Source organism: Callithrix jacchus, chromosome 13 (assembly GCF_049354715.1).
Source record: "Callithrix jacchus isolate 240 chromosome 13, calJac240_pri, whole genome shotgun sequence".
Lineage (NCBI taxonomy): Eukaryota > Metazoa > Chordata > Mammalia > Primates > Cebidae > Callithrix > Callithrix jacchus.
The window spans coordinates 19095845-19114548 of record NC_133514.1 but is presented as its reverse complement, the minus strand read 5'-3'; the positions used below and the strand labels follow the sequence as shown (position 1 = coordinate 19114548).

At 49.9% G+C, this 18704-nt stretch overlaps 1 protein-coding gene across 20 annotated transcripts in view; it reads left to right on the top strand.

Moving 5' to 3' along the window:
• The window catches only part of SLC39A14 (solute carrier family 39 member 14), a 53642-nt gene that overhangs the window by 13751 nt on the left and 21187 nt on the right, over window positions 1–18704 (top strand). For 7 of the 20 annotated variants that reach the window (XM_008979153.5, XM_078347272.1, XM_008979152.5 and 4 more), the window contains exon 2: window positions 10059–10237. The exons of 5 other annotated variants lie outside the window; for them this stretch is intronic. The gene's annotated coding sequence lies outside the window, so the exon portion shown is untranslated. The remainder of the gene's footprint in view (window positions 1–10058; window positions 10238–18704) is intronic. 8 more of the 20 variants (XM_035270041.3, XM_078347276.1, XM_054243756.2 and 5 more) reach the window with 2 other exon arrangements.

The window sequence follows — 18704 nt, the reverse complement described above, 5'->3', positions numbered from 1 at the left end:
CTCTTACTCTATTTTTTTTAAAAAAAAGAACAAAACGTACAACCTTGAGGGTTTTGCTTTGCTTTTGTTTTGTTCCTTTTTGAGACAGTCTTACACTGCCACCCATGTTGGAAATGCAGTGTCGTGAGCTTGCCCCACCATGGCCTCTGCCTCCTGGGCTCATGCGATCCTCCTGCCTCAGCCTCTTCAATAGCTGGGACCACAGACGTATGCTACCATGCCCAGCTAATATTTTTTCATTTTTGGTAGAGACAGAGTTTCACGGTGTTGGCCAGGCTGGTCTCGAACTCCAGGGCTCAAGTCATCTGCCTGCATCAGCCTCCCAAAGTGTTGGGATTACAGGTGGGAGCCACCACGGCTGGCTGGTGGTGGTGTTTTTTTTTTTTTTAACCTGAAGATAGGGAGCCTTGTCCATGCAGGTCTTCTGCTGGCTTTGATGGAAAGCTGGGTATGGTATGAGCCAGAAACGACCACCAGGAGGTGGTCTTAATAAATATGTGTTAAAAGTTCCTAATACATATGTGTTAACTGTAACCCCTGAGGGCAGGGACTGCCTCCCAGCCAATTTGTCCCTGGAGCTTAGGATTCCTTTCATTCTTGGAAGATCCCTTCTGTCCCTTAAGTCTTTTTTTTGTTTCCTGCTGGGAAATAAGGAGCCAGCTCATCAGAAGCACCTCCTCCATCACACAGGGATTGCTGGGCTGCTGTCCTGGAGGGACCAGGAGGGGCCAAGCGGGTGGCAGACCTACACCAGCTGTATTCTTTCACTTATTTTACTGGAAACCCTGAAGGTTGTTTTTGTGTGGGAGCAAGTGGGGTGGGGTGGGGTGTGTATCTTGCTATTCGAGAGACCCCTGTAAGATTGAACAGTCTTCACTCTCTGTCCTTTCCTGGAAACCAGAGGGCCCTGGCCAGGCCCCAGGAACTGGGCGCTTGTTTTCTTAGAGCACAGTGTACTTGAGGCTTGGGGCCAGGTGGAGCCCTGCTAGCCTGCAGGGAGTCTGGCCCTGCTTTCCCTACCAGGAAGCAGAGAGGACAAGGCTTCCAGCCCTGGAATTCCTCCCTGCCTCTGCCCTTCTCTCCTGCTCACTGAGGACGCGTCCTGTGCCCTGTCATCCCAGACTCATGTGACACTGATTGGCGTATCTGTATTCCAGTTCCAATGCTGACAGTTTCTCCAGGACTGGCTATGTTCCATCTGATAGGCTGGGCAAGTTCTCAGGCCACCAGGTCCCTGGGTGGTTTCCAGGGGCAGCAAGCCACGCTGTTCCCATCTCCCTTCCCAGAAAGGTGCAAAAAGTACAAAGTCACCCACTCCCCCAGGCCCAGGCCTCTGACTAAGTGCCAGCTCTCAGAACAGAAATTCCACGTCCCAGTTCCTGTTCCTGGCTCCTCAGCCGCCCCCAACACCCAGCAGACGCTCTGCGGTGCCTCCCACGGCAGGGCCTTGACCATGGGTAAACTCTGGTGTGTGCCACAGCTCTGCTGGCAGCCCGTGGCTGTGGCCTTGGTTACACTGGCATCACTCCCTCTTGGCAGCACTCACGAGCCCCTCCCCCAGCATGTCAGGATGTGTGTGATGACAGCAAAACTCAAAATTTCCATGAGCCACTGAGAAATTCTAGAAACAGCCTGTACTTGTGGACTTTCCTTTTTCTTCCCCTGCTCCAGGGAAGAGGAGATGTTATTTTTGGTGAGATTATCACTGCTTGACCTTCTCAGGGATGTGGAAAGGGAGGCTGCTTGCCCTGGCTGGCCTCTCCCACTGCCTGCCTTTGTGTCACCCACCCCACCTCAATTTATGTTAAGAAATAATCCCTGGCTGGGCACTGTGGCTCACGCCTGTAATCCCAGTATTTTGAGAGGCCATGGTCAATGATCACTTAAGATCAGGAGTTTGAGACCAGCCTGACCAACAAGGTGAAACCCCATATCTATAAATTGGCCGGTCACGGTGGCTCAAGCCTGTAATCCCAGCACTTTGGGAGGCTGAGGCGGGTGGATCATGAGAGATCGAGACCATCCTGGTCAACATGGTAAAACCCCGTCTCTACTAAAAATACAAAAAATTAGTTGGGCACGGTGGTGCGTGCCTGTAATCCCAGCTACTCAGGAAGCTGAGGCAGGAGAATTGTCTGAACCCAGGAGGCGGAGGTTGCGGTGAGCCGAGATCGCGCCATTGCACTCCAGCCTGGGTAACAAGAGTGAAACTCTGTCTCAAAAAAAAAAAAAAAAACAAAAATTATCCCAGCGTGGTGGCAGGTGCTTGTAGTCCCAGCTACTCGGGAGGCTGAGACAGGAGAATTGCTTGAACCTGGGAGGCAGAGGTTGCAGTGAGTGGAGATCATGCCACTGCACCCCAGCATGGGCAACGGGAGTGAGACTCCATCTCATGTTTTATGTTTCTACTCCGGGCTGGCTTCTCTGGCTCTCTGAGATCTTCAGTTCTACTAAAGCGGCTGCAGGAGAGGGGGTCCCTGGCTGTCTCCCCAAGGTTGCTTTTAGTTCACGTGGTCATAAAGACTGAAGAACACTGAAGTGTGTGGCACCTCCTGAATGGGCAGTGGGAAAGTAACATGCCTTCAGTGGGCGTTCTTCGGGGAGGCACCACGTTCTATCCCGCCCTCCAGTCTCTGCCCTCCTGGAGCTGATAGTCTGGTTAGGAGGAGATGGATAATGAAAAAAGACTAATAGGCGTTAGGGGTTTGAGGCCTGGGAGTGGGCTTTCTTGTCCACGGTGGAGAGGTGACAGTTTAACTGAGACGTGTTATGAAGATCTAGGGGAAGAACATTCTAGGCAGAGGGAATAGCAGGTACCAAGGCTCTGAGGTCAGAATGAGCTTGATGTGGTAAAGGGACAGGAAGAAGGACCTGGGTGGCTGGAGCCCAGTGAGTGAGATGAGCCAGTTATATGGGCAGCAGGATGGGCAAAGGCCAGTTGACGCAGTGGTTTATAGACCAGGAAGAGGAGTTTAGATTTTATTCCCTGTGACTGGGTGCAGTGCCTCACACCTGTAATCCTAGCACTTTGGGAGGATGAGGTGGGGGGATTGTTTGAGGCCAGGAGTTCAAGAGCAGCCTGGGCAACATAGCGAGACCCGTCTTGAAAAAAGTTAAAAATAATTAGAATAAAAAAATTTGATTCCTTATATAATGGGAAGACATTGGAGGGATTGAAGCAAGGAAAGTGAGGAGATCTATTTGTACTTTAGAAGTATGACCCCCTTTTTTTTTTAAATGGAATTTTTTTGCTCTGTGGCCGATGCTGGAGTGCAGTGGCGCGATCTCGGCTCACTACAACCTCTGCTTCCTGGGTTCAAGCGATTCTCTTGCCTCAGCCTCCTGCATAGTTGGGATTACAGGCATGTGCCTCCATGCCGAGCTGATTTTTGTATTTTTAGTAGAGATAGGGTTTCTCCATGTTAGCCAGGCTGGTCTGGAACTTCTGACCTCAGGTGATTCACCTGTCTGGGCCTCCCAAAGTGCTAGGATTACAGGTGTGAGCCACCATGCCCAGCCCAGATGACTCGGATGACTCTTTCATTAAGCTGTAAACTTAAAATTTGGGCGCTTGATATGTGCATGTGCTCAACTTAAAAGAAGGGAGTGGGGGACTCTGGCAGAACCGAGCTGGAAGTCTAGTTAAGAGATTTTATTTTATTTCACCGTTTCCTCCCCTCAAATTCCATGTATTCCGTTCACTTTGCAAAGAAAACTTGGATGAGCTCTTGTCCTCGGGGAGTTTACAACGTAACTTTTCCTGGAGGGGGCCTTGAAGAATGAGTAGCATTCAAAAGGTGATTGTTGGCTGATTGTGGTGGCTCCCGCTTGTAATCTCAGCATTTTGCGGGCTGGGGCAGGAGGATCTCCGAGTCAAGGCGCGTAGGACCAGCCTGGGCAACAGAGTGAGACCCTGTCTCTACAAAACAATAAAAAAATTAGGCAGGCATGGTGGTGTGAACCTCTGGTCTCAGCTACTCACGAGGCTGAGGTGGGAGGATCGCTTGGGTCCGGGAGGTCAAGGCTGTAGTGAGCCGTGATCATGCCGCTGCACTCCAGCTTGGGTAACCGAGCGAGACCCTGTCTCAAAAAAAAAAACCAGGTGGTAATTATTAAAAACTTGGAATGTCCAGTTGGCGGTAAAGTCGTGTTGTAGTTCCCTCACCACGCTCTTGCTGATGGGCTTTTGGGTCAGCTCTGGGTTTTTGTTACTGTGACTCGTGGTGCCGTAAGATGTCCTCAGGGTTGAAAGTCACCCAGACAGGAGCCCTTCCACATTGCAAGCTAAAAGCAGAAACCCTTTCTTTGTGGCAGTCCGATTGCTCCCTGGGCTTGGCATGAGCTGGAAAGGGGACGCCTTTAAGTCTGGTTAGAATGTTGATCCCTTTTAATAGGCAGGCCAGCAGTTTGTAGCACGTGGGGAGTGAAAGGGCAAGTGGAAATACGTAAGTGGTTATGCTGTCAGGGAAGTCGCTTCTGTGCCGTCATATTACCTGGAAACTGCCACATACCTACTACCTTGAGGTTTTTAAATCTGAAGAGAGGGAGCCTTGTGTGAACGGCTCTTGGATCTTCCAGCCCTGATTGAGAGCTGGGTGTGATATGAGCCGGAAGCCTCTGGCCTGGAACCCATCTGTGCGTGTGCCCTAGACAGCGGCTCTGTGGAGCCCTGGGCCAGGCTCCTTCTGCTTCCTGTGCATCTCTGACAGGGGGCTCCTGCCCTTAATGTCTGGGCTGGAAATAATGCATCTGCATTGACGTCCCTATCTTAGCTATTCTGTCCTGTCTGGGGTGAGGGACAGGGCGTGTCTGTTTCTATATGTGTTTGCATGGTGAGTGTGTGCATGTACACATTTAACCCCACAGGACTGTTAGGAAACAACCAAAAAAGCCTAGACAGCTGGGCGCGGTAGCTCACGCCTGTAATCCCAGCACTTTGGGAGACCGAGGTGGGCGTATCACAAGGTCAGGAGTTCGAGACCAGCTTGGCCAATATGGTGAAACCCCATCTCTACTAAAAATATGAAAATTAGTGGTGGGGGGCACCTGTCGTCTCAGCTACTTGGGAGGTTGACGCAGGAGAATCGCTTGAACCCAGGAGGCAGAGATTGTAGCAAGCTGCAATCGAGTCATTGTACTCCAGCCTGGGCAACAGAGTGAGACTCCATCTCAAAAAAAAAAAGTTAGCCTAAAATGACACACCTTTTTAGGTGTGTCATTCTAGGACTGTATGATGATATTGAAACTAAGCAGGAGGTGAGACCTTTTCGTGGATGGGGATGGGACTGGTGCTGGAGGTTTGGGGTGGATCCAAGGTAGAGCTCAGTCCTGCAGTACACCTGTTTTCTTCCACCCAGGACCTTCACACCTTGTGGGACGCATGTGAACCACTGACATGAAGGGGACTTCCTAGTCCTGTGGCCAGGAGGGGTGTGGAGATAGGAAGGTGTAGGATGGAGGGGTGGAACTTGTCAGATGGAGCCCAAGGCCCAGGCAAGAGAGCAGTGGCCGGTAAGGGTGACGGTGGGCAGGAGACCAGTTGGAGAGACCCCTGACTCCCAGGCAGAGGGGCCATAGCACGGAGCTGGAGGGAGGGGAGTGTTGGGAGTTGTGCTTTGGGTGGGGAGGGGCGGTAATGAAAGGAGGGAGGGAAGAAGGTTCTGGAAGGGAGGGTCTGTGTGGCCAGGAGAGAACAGGGCCTGGAGTGTTTCTGTTCAGGAGCCTGGAATCCTACGAGATGCTCTGGGTTCGTGGTGAGCCCTACAGGGAGAAAGCAGAGGATGTGGGAAGGCCTTAGCTTCAGCAATGGGATGGTGGCTGCCAGTGACCGTGAGCCAGAAGAATGTGCTGTGTGGGAGGTTTGGACAGCCGGAGGGAAAATGGAGGAATTATGATTCATTTGTCTACCTTTCTCACCGAATTTGGAAATATGGGCTTTTCCTTTCTTTCTTTTTTTCGGTAACCCTCTTTCTCATGAGAATAGGGCTTCTTTATTAATTTGTTTTTATTAATAAGTATTTCTACTTACTGAGAAATCAAAAGTTCAAGATGCAGCCCCTGCCTTTTCTGCTGGTGCCCTGGTCGTGCCCTCTGGAGCAGTGATGACGCAGGTGCTGGATGCGAAGGGCCTTTCTTACCTGCGTTGGTTAAGAGAGCTGGAGTTGGAATGAGAAAGCTCGGCCTCTGTTTCTGAGAGTGGTGGCCCTCAGACTTCAATGTGCATCGTGGTCGCCTGAGCACTTATTAAAACCCAAATTGATGGCCAAACCGCGGAGTGTCTGATTTAGTTGGTCGTGGTGGGGAATGCTAAGTTTGCACTTCCAGCAAGTTCCCAGGTGATGGTGATGCTGTGTTCCAGCAACAGCACTTTGAGAACCTTTTCCTGGAGAAATTACCACACACAACTCCGCATCTCAACGCAGACTGGCATGGGCGGGTCTTAAGGAGGAATTGGGCTTCAGTGGGCTTGAGGGCGGGAGGTAGTGGTGCAGGAGAACACCAGGGAGGCCGGGTAGGCTGGAGGCAGGTGGTTTGGCTTCAGGCCCACCAGTGGGGCTGCCGCTGGGGCCTGGCTTCTGGGGGCCACTTGCTGCCCAGGGAATCCAAGCGTGCCTCGCTGCTTCAGCGAGGGTGCTTGTCCTGGGCCAGTGGATAGACGTGAGCAGGACACAGGCTACATGTTTGCCAAGGGCCCACCTCCCTCCCTGGGGTGGTGAGGTGGGGTGTGCACAAGCTTCTTGTGAGAGGCCCTTGGAGGCACATTTTGCCCAGGGTACTGCTGCTAGAGAGTTGGAGTTTACATTTATTAATACTTCTTTTACCACTCTGCTGTCGTTCTACAGTCCAGTGTCTTTTGGTTTCCATATCTGTTATGCCATGAATTCACAGGGAAGGGGTTCCAGCAGCTCAGGCCCCTACTGTTGGTCCTCACGGTGCCCTGCTCTGGGTGGGCCAGGCTGGCCCTTCGGTTGAACACTCTTTCCTTCTTTTTTTCTTACACTTCCTTTTTTTGGGGGGAAGGACGGAGTTTCACTCTTGTTGCCCAGGCTGGAGTGCAATGGCGCGATCTCGGTTCACCACAACCTCCACCTCCCGGGTTCAAGCAGTTCTCCTGCCTCAGCCTTCCCAGTAGCTGGGATTACAGGCGTGCGCCACCACACCCAGCGAATTTTGTATTTTCGATAGAGATGGGGTTTCTCCATGTTGATTATGCTGGTCGTGAACTCCTAACCTCATGTAATCCACCTGCCTCAGCCTCCCAAAGTGCTGGGATTACAGATGTGAGTCACCGTGCCCGGCTAGGGCTTCCTTCTTTTTCTGGTCATTTTCCTGCATGTGTTCCAGAAAGCAGTCTCGGCTCTTAGAGTGCTCTCTGTGCTCAGCACGCACATTCATTCTCTTGGCCAGAATCTTGCCCTTAACTTGTTTGTTTACGGCAATGCCGACAGCACGCTGGGGAACGCTGCAGATGTTTTTGCCATAGTAACATTGGTGGGTTATTCCTTTTGTAAACAGTAGCCATTCCCTTGATGTCTAATGCCTTCAGTATCCCCTTAATAGATTCCTATGTATGTGGTCAAAGGAACAATTCCATGTTTTCTTTCTTTTTGACAGTAGAACGTGCTGCAATAACAACTCCGTGGTTTTTCTTTGGAGAGAGAGTCTCATCTGTTGCCCAGGCTGGAGTGCAGTGGCGCAATCTCGGCTCACCGCAACCTCCACCTCCTGGGTTCAAGTGAATCTCCTGCCTTAGCCTCCTGAGTAGCTGGGACTACAGGCGTGCGCTGCCACACCTGGCTAATTTTTGTACTTTCAGAAGAGACAGGGTTTTTCCGTGGTGGGCAGGCTAGTCTTGAGCTCCTGGCCTCAAGTGATCTGGCCACCTTGGCCTCCCAAAGTGCTGGAAATACAGGCACAGGCCACCGTGCCCAGCCGACAACTCTGTTTTCTAGAAGGCCTGGAGAACATCTCTCAGGCACCTCTCCTCTTTCCCTTTGTGTTCATCATTTGGGCAAATCGCTGGAAGATGGTGGTTCTAGCTGAAAGGCTTTTGTACATTTTTTACTTTTTTTTTCTTAGCAGACATGGTCTTGCTCTGTTGGCGCTGGCTGGAGTGCAGAGGCACAATCATAGCTTGTTGTAGCCTCAAACTCCTGGGTTCAAGCAATCCTCCCACCTGAGCCCCTCAGACTGTCAGGATGACAGGGGCGAGCCACCACATCCAGGCCTTGAACCAGCCTTAAGTGTGTAACAGCCCTGCAGAGAGAGCCCAGACGCTTTCTTCTGGAAGGTAGACTGTGGGCCATGCGTTTTCCTGGTGTGGCTCATGGCAGGGACAGTGTGATTCTGGAGCAGGTGGTTTTGTGTGCCATAGCTGCCTGGTGGCAGCCCAGCTCTGCAACTTGATCTTTGCAAATAGCTCTTGGGAGCTCAGGAGCTACTTGAGTCTTTTTAATTCAGCTCTTCCAAGGAGTCTCTAGGCCTTTTAATATCCTGTACAAAATCCCTTTCTGCTGAAATTGCCTAACTGCCCCTGATCTATACATTCCCCTTGTCATCATCGTTCAGGTTAGGTTCCTAGTTGACTTGTTTGCTTTCCCTGCTGCGTTGAGGGCAGGTATGAGGTCCTTTGCATCCCCAGTACCCAGCACGACTTCAGGTACATAATTGGTAAACAGTGAGTATTTGTTGAATGGATAAACTCTTGGAGTGAGTTTTTAAAGCCAGTACATGGTAATGAGCTAGCTTTTAGTTCAATTAATATAAATGAAATTCAAGGTCAGGGATTGTTTCTTCTAGGCAAGTGTGCAATAGCTGGTCGCGACAGCTGGCTTCAGATGATCTGGGTTAGAGTTGGTCTGTGGCCCAGGAGGAAGGTGGTTCTGAGCTCCCTGGTGTTTACCAGGCTGCAGGGGCAATGCAGGCAGACTTCAGTCAGCAGGGAGGCGAAAATTCTCTGCCGTTAGCCCCGTACGTGCCCAGCACTATGCCAGGCACTGCTGTAGCCAGGGAGGAGAGGAGGACATAGAAGAAATGGAGAGGATGCATTTCAGGAAGTTATCTTCAAGGAATACAAATCTAGCTGGGGGGGCTCCCTGGAAGAAAAGGTAATGAGGAGTCTTAATAGCCAAAGAAAAGGCTGGAAAAGTGATCCAAGACGGCTTCCTGGAAGGGGAGGTAACTGAGCAGAAGCAGAATTCAGGACTAAGTGAAGGGGTTATCCTGAGAAGTCAGAAGATAGGGAACTAGGAAGGCACTGGCCCCGGTGCTATGCCACGCAGCCTTTAAGGTCTGACTTGGTCACAGTCCCTCTGCAAGCTCGTTGCTTTCACAGTTTAATTGGCCAGATACACTTGGGAAGTTACTGGCAGGTCCCAACGTTGAACCCGGGGTGTGTGACACGTCATGTGGTCCAACGATTTGGCCACTCGATCATGTTTTCTATTTATTTATCTGATCCCGAATAGCAAGCTGGAAGTTCTGCTTCATGGGAGTGATATAAGTGATGGAAGTGAGAACTGTGTTTCTTAAGCCGCATGTCCGGCCCATGGTCTGACAGGCGGGAGTGATCTTGGACAGCAGGGAGAATTTTGCAACTGTCTGGGAAATGTTGATGGGTGAATGATGAGAAGTGAGGTGACTCTGGCCCTGGCCTCGGGTGGGGAAAACACCGGCTGGCCACTGCGGGCCTTTCCCCGGTCCCTGCCCACCTGACTCAGTTGCTTTGGGAAGTCCCCTTTGCTCTGGCTCCAGCCGAGCCTGGCAAATGTGCTCCCTCCCTCCCTCTCTCCTCCTGGCTCCAGTGCCTGGGCCTGCCTGTCATTACACTCACTCTGCGCTCAGCGTGGGGCTAAATAAGCCATTCCCTGTCTGTCTGTGCTGCCTGCCTGGGGCCGTGACCACCCGTCTCTGCCTCATAACCTCCTCCCACAAGCGCTGGCACACACAATGGGGGCTCAGTAAATATTAGTTGGTGAACAGCAGGCTCAGGGTTCTATATTTGTTCTCTGCTTCTGGGTCACCACTGAGTTTCTCTTTTTTATTATTATTTTTCTTAGTTTTCCCATCCTGTGCTTCCCAGCAGAGCGAAGTTTCACAGGGAGAGTGAGTGGGCTCTGCTGGCCACCCTCCTGCACTGTCTGGAAATTTCCCACCCTGGGTGGGCTTTGACTGTGCCGAGGCTTGAGGCGAAGTTCCTGGGAGCCGGAGCTGGAAGAGGACAACGCATCCTTTTAGGGTATGGAGGAGAGCGGTAGGTGGGAGGGCTGGAGGAGGCAGGGGAAGAATGAGCCGATTAAGCTCCTGGGTAGGGCCCAGTGAGGCTTGGCTTTCCAGCTGTGAGACTTGCTGTTTGCTGGAGTGAAGGTGTCAGCCTAGGTCAGCTTGTCTGAGGGGAGAGTGGCTTCTCAGATGGTGTTCCTTGGGTGAGTGGGGAGGGCCATGGGCTGGGTGGTTTTTCTCAGAGCTCTTTCTACCCTCGGAGAAGCCTGCAGGACGGAATTCACTTGATGACCAAGCTGCCAGACGGTTGGTTTTCTGCTTTCGTAAACTGGGACTTACACAGACGGTTGTATCATTGTTAGTTTGACCAGGAATAGCGAGAGTGTATTCATCAAGCATTTGTAGAACATCTGGCAGTTTCTATAGCCAATGTTTTTTTTTAGTTGATTGATGTTATTTTGATGATTTTTTGAGACAAGGTCTTGCTCTGTTGCCCAGGCTGGCGTGTAATGGCACAGTCAAAGCTGACTGCAGCCTCAAACTCCTGGACTCAAGCAGTCCTCCCACCTCAGCCCCCTGAGCTGGGACTACAGGCATGCACTACAATAGCCAGCTAATTAAATTTATTTTTCTCTTGTAGAGATGGTGTCACTATGTTGACCAAGCTGGTCTTGAACTCCTGGCCTCAAGCAATCCTCTTGCTTCAGCCTCCCAAAGTGCTGGGTTTACAGGTGTGAGCCATCACAACTGGTCTGTAGTCAGATGTGTTAATGATGGCTTCCATGGGTTCTAGCTTTTGTGCCATACTTAGAAAGTTGTGCCTAACTCCTTAATTACAAAAATAATCACCCATTATATTATGGTACTCCTACCACCAACTGGTGGGTTCAATGGGTTGAAATACAAAAAACCCCAAAACACTCCAGATCCTACCAACCCAGAAATAGCCATCAGTAATATTAGGTGAACGCTACTCCAGGTATTCTTCCAGGCACAGTGGCTCACGCCTGTAATTCCAGCACTTTGGGAGGCCAAGGTGAATGGATCGCCCAAGTTTGGGTTTGAGACCAGCCTGGCCAACATAGTAAAACCCTGTCTCTACTAAAAATATAAAAAATTAGTTGGGTGTTGTGGTGCATGCCTGTCATCCCAGCTACTCAGGAGGCTGAGGCAGAAGAATCACTTGAACCTGGGAGGTGGAGGTTGCAGTGAGTCGAGATCACACCATTGCACTCCAACCTGGGCAACAAGAATGAAACTCTGTCTTAAAAAAAAAAAAAGTATTAAAATTTCACTGAATGTGACAGAAGAAAGAGAAGCTGTAGTAAAATTAAAGGAATTAGCAAGCTTTAAATAAATATGTTTTTTACAACTGAGATAATTTCCCAAAAGACTCCAGTAAGGTCAATAGCTTGTGAAACAGATCTATATTTTTTCCATTTCAGATAGTAACTATTGACTCTTGACTATGAAAACTGAGGACAGAATTCTCATGTTTTTTTCTCATGTCTCTTTTCCCCCATATCCCGATTGTGTTGATTATATTATTGTCCACTTTTATGACATTTAGATTGTGTCCTGTGACCATAATCTCTGGAATGATTTTTTGTTGTTGTCAGGGTCTTACTCTGCCACCCGGGCTGGAGTGCAGTGGCGTGATCTCCGCTCACTGCAACCTCCGCCTCGCGGGTTCAAGCGATTCTCCTGCCTCAGCCTCCTGAGTAGCTGGGCTTACAGATATGCATCACCACACCTTGCTGATTTTTGCATTTTTTATAGAGACGGGGTTTCACCACGTTGCTTAGGCTGGTCTCAAACTCCTGGGCTCAAGCAGTTCACCTGCCTTGGCCTTCCAGAGTGCTGAGATTGCAGGTGTGAGGCACCACCCATAGCCTGGCAATGATTTTTTGTTATTTCTTATCAGAAGGGTTTTAATGCTCACTATCAGTCCTCTTTTGATGCTTTCTGCATTCCTAAGCTGTCTGTATTTCCATTTCTGTATTAATTACATGCATTTCATTGTTAAGTCACGTTTCTTCCCTAGGAAGGGGACCATATTTTCTGACCTCTTTCCTACCCAAGAATTTCTGCCTATTGTCTTTACCAAATTGTACGATGTGTTGGCTGGGGATAGTATTCTTGGCTCATAGTTTCTTTTGTTCAGGATTGTGATGTTCTGACAGTCTTATATTCTCTTCTGACACTGAAAGACAGTCAAAGGGAAAGAAGAAGGCAGTCTGAATTTTTTCCTGTTTAAGAGAAGTTTTAGTGTGTTTCTCAGTTTTCCCTTTCTTTCTTTCTCTCTTTCTCTCTCTCTCTCTTTCTCTCTTTCTATCTTTCTCTCTCTCTCTCTCTCTATTTTTCTTTTTTTTTTGTTTGAGACAGTCTCACTCTGTCGCCAGGCTGGAGTGCAATGCCACAATCTTGGCTCGCTGCAACCTGCGCCTTTCAGATTGAAGTGATTCCCCTGCCTCAGCCTCCCAAATAGCTGGAACTACAGGCTTGCACAGTTCGAGACCAGCTTGGCCAGCATGGTGAAACCCTGTCTCTACCAAAAATATAAAAATTAGCTGGTTGTGATGGCGCATGCCTGTAATCCCAGCTACTCAGGAGGCTGAGGCAAGGAGAATCACTTGAACCTGGGAGATGGAGGTTGCAGTGAGCTGAGATTATGCTACTCCACTCCAACCTGGGCAACAGAGCAAGACTCCATCTCAATTGGAAAAAAAAAAAAAAAAAAAAAAAAAAGGCCGGGCACAGTGGCTCAAGCCTGTAATCCCAGCACTTTGAGAGGCCGAGATGGGTGGATCATGAGGTCAGGAATTCCAAGACCAGCCTGGCCACGATGCTGAAACCTCATCTCTACTAAAAATACAAAAATAAGTTGGGCATGGTGGCACATGCCTGTAATCCCAGGTACTCGGGAGGCTGAGGCAGGAGAATTGCTTGAACCTGGGCAGCAGAGGTTGCAGTGAGCTGAGATCGTGCCACTGCACTCCAGCCTGGGCGACAGAGCAAGAGTCTCAAAAAAAAAAAAAAAAGAGAGAGAGAGAGAGAAAGAAAGAAAATACTCACTGGAATTTGGAATTGGATCTGTCCCCCATTCAGAATGTGGCCCTAGAGCCCTTATTTCCTTCCACGGGAGTCAGCCCATTGTTTTCGGTCCAGGTGCACCCTTTTTTTTGCTTTTCCCCAGTAGCTTTTCCTCCTACTCCTCAATTGAAAAGGAAAAGGACTTCCTCTTGCACATTTGGGGATGGGAGTGAGAGTTCTGGTTCTGCTCTTGTCATTTGGGTTGCCAGGGCTGGGCCGGGAATAGAATATGAGCCATGCGTGGCGCCTCCTTCATTTTTCCCTTGCCTCTGGTTTTGAAGTTAATGTATCTCAGATTAGATCTGTTTCCTTGTTTGGTTGCTGTTGGTGAATTTTTTTTTTCTTTAAAAATTTATTCTCATTTTGTTAATTGTCAGGGGAGGGAAAATTATGCTCCCATTTCAGTTTTTCATCTTAGGTCTTTATGTAGTGTTTCAATCCACTTTCTCTTTTATATGCTCATTAAACTCTGTACCTTTATTCTGCTCTTTTCATACTAAGGATATGAGTTCATTGTAACAATATGTTGCTTGCAGTCCCACGGAAAATTGGGCTTCAGATACACGTCAGTAGGCCTTGCATTGCCAGGCAGCGCTTCCAGGGCCGCTAGCACCCGCAGTCCGCAAGACAAGCAGCTCTGGATTTTTTTTATTCCTTGAGACCTCCGCCTTCCACCCAGGGGCCTGGCTTTGTCCTTTGTCTGCAACTTGTCAGGGTTTTTCCCTAAGCCTGGGCTCCAGGGGTCTTTTGCTATTGTGTGATGTACAGAGAACTCACCCTGAGCCGCTGGTATCTGCTAGCCCGGTATCTGCTAGCTGGAGATACACTCCTATCAGGCTGAGCGGTCGCAGCCCTCGAGTGGGGCAGAGATGGAAGAGTGGAGAAAGCCCCCTGCTGGAAGGGCTGATACAGCTTTGAGCTGTTTCCTGGGAGAGAACCCCAAGGGAGTGGTGGGAGCTGGCTTTGTAGTTACCAACTTCCGGACGCTTATAAGCCGGGTGATGGGCAGAGACCGTGGGTACCTCAGACCCGTTTCTCTGTTCCTGAGGAACATGTGAGACCCAGACGGTTCATTCAACATCCTTTGAGAAGACAGTAGGGGGAAGGCTTAGGATGATTCACTGATGCTAGTCTGTGGTGGAACCAAGAGCTCTGGGGAACATAATTTCTTTCTTTTTTTTTTTTTGAGATGGAGTCTCGCTCTGTCACCCAGGCTGGAGTGCAATGGCACGATCTCTGGTCACTGCAACCTCTGCCTCCCAAGTTCAAGTGATTCTCCTGCCTCAGCCTCCCAAGTAGCTGGGATTACAGGCATGTGCCACCATGCCTGGCTATTTTTGTATTTTTAGTAGAGACAGGGTTTCTCCATGTTGGTCAGGCTGGTCTTGAACTGCTGATCTCAGGTGATCTGCTCGCCATGGCCTCCCAAAGTGCTGGGATTACTGGTGGGAACCACCGTGCCTGGCCAGGGAACATAATTTCTATCAGTGTGGCTTCTACTTGGCCTCCCCCTCCACTCCCTCACCCAACCTTTGCAACCCTGTGGTCTTCCTTTGTGTAGACCATCAGCCTTCTCATAATTTTAAGTAAAGTGCTTCATAAAACCCCAGTTTAGACTGCCTTCAAACCCTCCGCCACCCCAGACCCGACAGCTGACTCTGACCCCCTAGTTAAGAGTCCCACCCTGGCAATGTCCTGTGTACCCACACGGCCTGTGCTTGGCAGGCACAGTGTGCACGAGGGGCAGGGGGCAGACACACAACTTCTTGGCTTCAGAAATGGTCTGAGTTGGGCAAGTTTGGAGCATGTGAGCTTAGTTTTCATGTTTTGTTTGTGCGCCCAGGATCTGAGAGCGGGAGTGGTGGGCTCCCTGGCCAGTGTGGGGCGGGTGGGGCGGGTGCGGGGGGTGGTCAGGAAGGGGAGGGGATGAGTGGATGCCCATTTGCTCGGAGGCCCTGCTGGTTTTTGCTGCCTGTTCTTATATCTGTGCCCAGCCTCTAGAGCCAGTGTCACGGAAGTGAATGTTTGTTCCTCTCGGAGCGGGGAGGTGGGCATAGAAAACAGTGCATCATGCTGAAGATCACAGGAGCATCTGTGCGGGACAGAAGTGCCGCTTCTAAGTGGAGCTGCTTCTGCACCAAGTGAAGGGTGACGGACAGTAGGTGGAATTCCAGTCGGGGCCTCCGGATAGTAAGGCAACTTCTGAGCTTCCACAGAGGAAGGTTCCAGAACAGGCGTTTCTTGCTTTCTCCTGTGTCTCCCTCCCACCTCTCCCGGGGTTGGGTCTGGCGCCTTAGCCAGAGAAGGAGGGCACTAAAATAATTTTACTTCTTTGACCCTGAGGCAGAGAGACTCCAGCAGGAAGAGCTAGCCCGGGGGCACTCCCAGGCCACAGCACACTTTGTCTCCTTCCCACTGTCTTCCCTGAAAGGTGTCCTTTCTTACTCGAGGGCAGCTGGCCCAGCTCCCTAGGGGGACTGGAGTGGCTCTCCTGGGGCCACACGTGGCATGGAACCTAGTGCAGCTTCCTCTCGCAGCTGGGGCCACACACATGGCCCCTGCACCCCTATCCGACGGCATCAGCAGCTGTGTGTTTCCCTCTTCTTTCCTTCCTAATACCCTTTACAAACATTTTCCCTGCTAAGAATAACTTGCAGCTAGAAGAAAACAAAACTCCACTGGAGCAGAAAACTCCCCTTTCATGCCTGCCAAAAGGTCAGGGTCGCTTGGATTTGGAGTGTCACTCACAGCTTCTAGATCCTCCCCAACCCTTGGGGGTGAGTCCATGTCTCAAGTGCTGGGCCAGGCAGGAGGGCTCTGTTGGCTGAACTTGCACATCCCATGGGGACAGGTCTAGACCTGAGCCTGGTTGCTGTCTTGTGGGTGTCTGATGCCCAGTTTGTGCATGTCCTGGAGGAAAGAACAGCTGTGCCGCGGGGAAGAAAAGGTCACCTGGGAGAAGCAAAGGTGGCCCTGTGGGCTCATTCTTCCAATGGTACAGCCCGAAGGTGCCTCTTCCCTAGCACTCCAGGCTGTCATGGCAGCCACCTGGGGTGTCACAGGGTCACTGGGTCAGGGAAAAGCAAATGCTTCATACATGCTCAGCTCGGCCAGGTGAGTGGTGCACACCTGTAATTCCAGCACTTTGGGAGGCCAAGGTGGGCAGATCACAAGGTCACCAGATCGAGACCTTCCTGGCCAACATGGTGAAATTCCATCTCTACTAAAAATACAAAAATTAGCCGGGCATGGTGGTGCGCACCTGTATTCCCAGCTATTCAGTGGTGGGGGCTGAGGCAGGAGAATCACTTGAACCTGGGAGGCAGAGGTTGCAGTGAGCTGAGATCGCGCCACTGCACTCCAGCCTGGGCACCAGCTGAGACTCCATCTCAAAAAAACAAAAATAAAAAGAAGGTCATCTCTAGGTGAATGCCGGCCAGGTAAAGTTGCTAAAATCACCCTAAGTTTACCACACCTGAAGTCTTTTGGGGTTTGTTTGCTCCGTGGTTCGAAGTTACCACAGATAAATTTGAGAAATGCAGCTGAGGTGGGAACATCGGTTGGTTTATCTTGTTGAAATGGCCCTAGAGGAGGAACAGTGTGACACAGTCTGTCCTCTAAAGGGACCCTGGGGCTATCTCCTCATAGCATTGCAGGGCGTTATAAGCCAAGGTTTGGATGCTTTGGGGGCTGTTAGACATCAGGAAAGATCCGCACAGAGGGAGACATGCAGGACTTTGTGGATCTCTGTGGGATCCAGGACGTGTATTTTCATGTCTTCATGAAGAGGGCATGGTGGCTAAGAAAGCACTGAATTTAACATCACTCAGACCAGGCTTCGATTTACAAGGCAGTTCCACTTCTGGCTTTGCTGCTTGCTTCTGTGGGTCACGTTTCCTAATCTCTGAACCCCAGTGTCCTTGTCTGTTACATGGGTAAGTTTCCCAGCTTCTGTTAAAGGAACGGGGGATGTCAAGCACTTAAGCAAGGTCTGTGCTTGGTAACACTAGCTGCTTCCATCATTTCATTGCCTTTCTGTTCTAAATGCAGGCAGACCTCCCCCTTGTTTGGACAGCATACCTCATGCCATTGACAGTTCCGTCTGCTCTGATGGATAACCACTTTCTTTGTACAATAGGGTTTTAGTCATTTTTTGCCTAAGATCCACCCTGCTCACCACAGTTTAACATTTGTCTCTTGGTGGAGATTTGAGAGTTGTGAATCTCAGAGTAGCAAGCACTTTTGAAACCACCTTGTGGCTGGTGCCCAATCCGTCTCTGTAGACTCAAAAGTATATATTCCACTGAAGAGCAGTATTTTATGTCCCCAGATTCTGTGCATGCCCCATACGTGGATCCTAAAGCATGTAATGTCCCTGCTTGCTTGCTTCTGTGGGTCACAGTAGGGGACTTATGTGACATGTGTACCCCGGGCCTGGAGTTAAGATACTTTACTTGGCCACAGGATATTCCTGACCGTTTCATTAGCAGCCTAATGTTTGGGCTGAGAGAGTCAGAATTGGGGGAACCCTGGTGATTATAAGTCTTATAATTATTGTAGCTAAATGTTACTGAGTGCTTTCTATATGGTTCAGGTACTTGGCAGGGGCCGTGCCATAGTTTATGCTGTTAGATCCTCACAGTAATCTAATGAGGTGGATACCAGTTTTACAGATGATACAACAAAGGGTAGAGGGAAGCCAGGTGCTTGCCCGTAGTGACTTGGAAGCAGCTGTGCAGAAATTCAAGCCAGGTTTTTCTGACACTGAAGGCTATGGTAAACGGCAGCGCTGCTTTGAGTGACTGTAGAATGTTGACTCTAGTGAAAGAATTTATCCAAGATCACATTGCTGGTAAGTGGCTGGGCCAGGATTCAGGCAAGCCTGCTCTCAGCCCCTCTGCTGCTGTTCCTCTGTCATAAGCAAAGCCCCCAAGGCGGGGCGTGTGATTCACTGAGATTAATGTCGAAGCCCTGGGTGCCTGGGGAAGAAACGGCAGCAGTGATTGGCTTCTTCTGGGTTTGAAGCAGAGGCTGATTTTCCCCTCTTGATAATTTGTTTAGATCACTAATTAAATTGTAACCATACTAAGGGAAAAATGGTTAACATGAGAAAAATCGTCATCAGTCTTACTACCTTAAGCTTTCATTTGTCTTGTCTTTCTTTCTCTTTTCTTTATTTTTCCCCTCCTTCCTGTCTTTCTTTCTCTCTCTCTTTTTTTTTTCTCTCTCTCTCACTGCACCCAGCCCATGTTTATTTTTTAATAGCTTTATTTTGGAGGATTTCAAACATATATAAGTAGACAGGGCCAGGTGTAGTGGCTGACACCTATAATCCCAGCACTTTGGGAGACTGATGTGGGTGGATCACTGGAGCCCAGAAGCTTGAGACC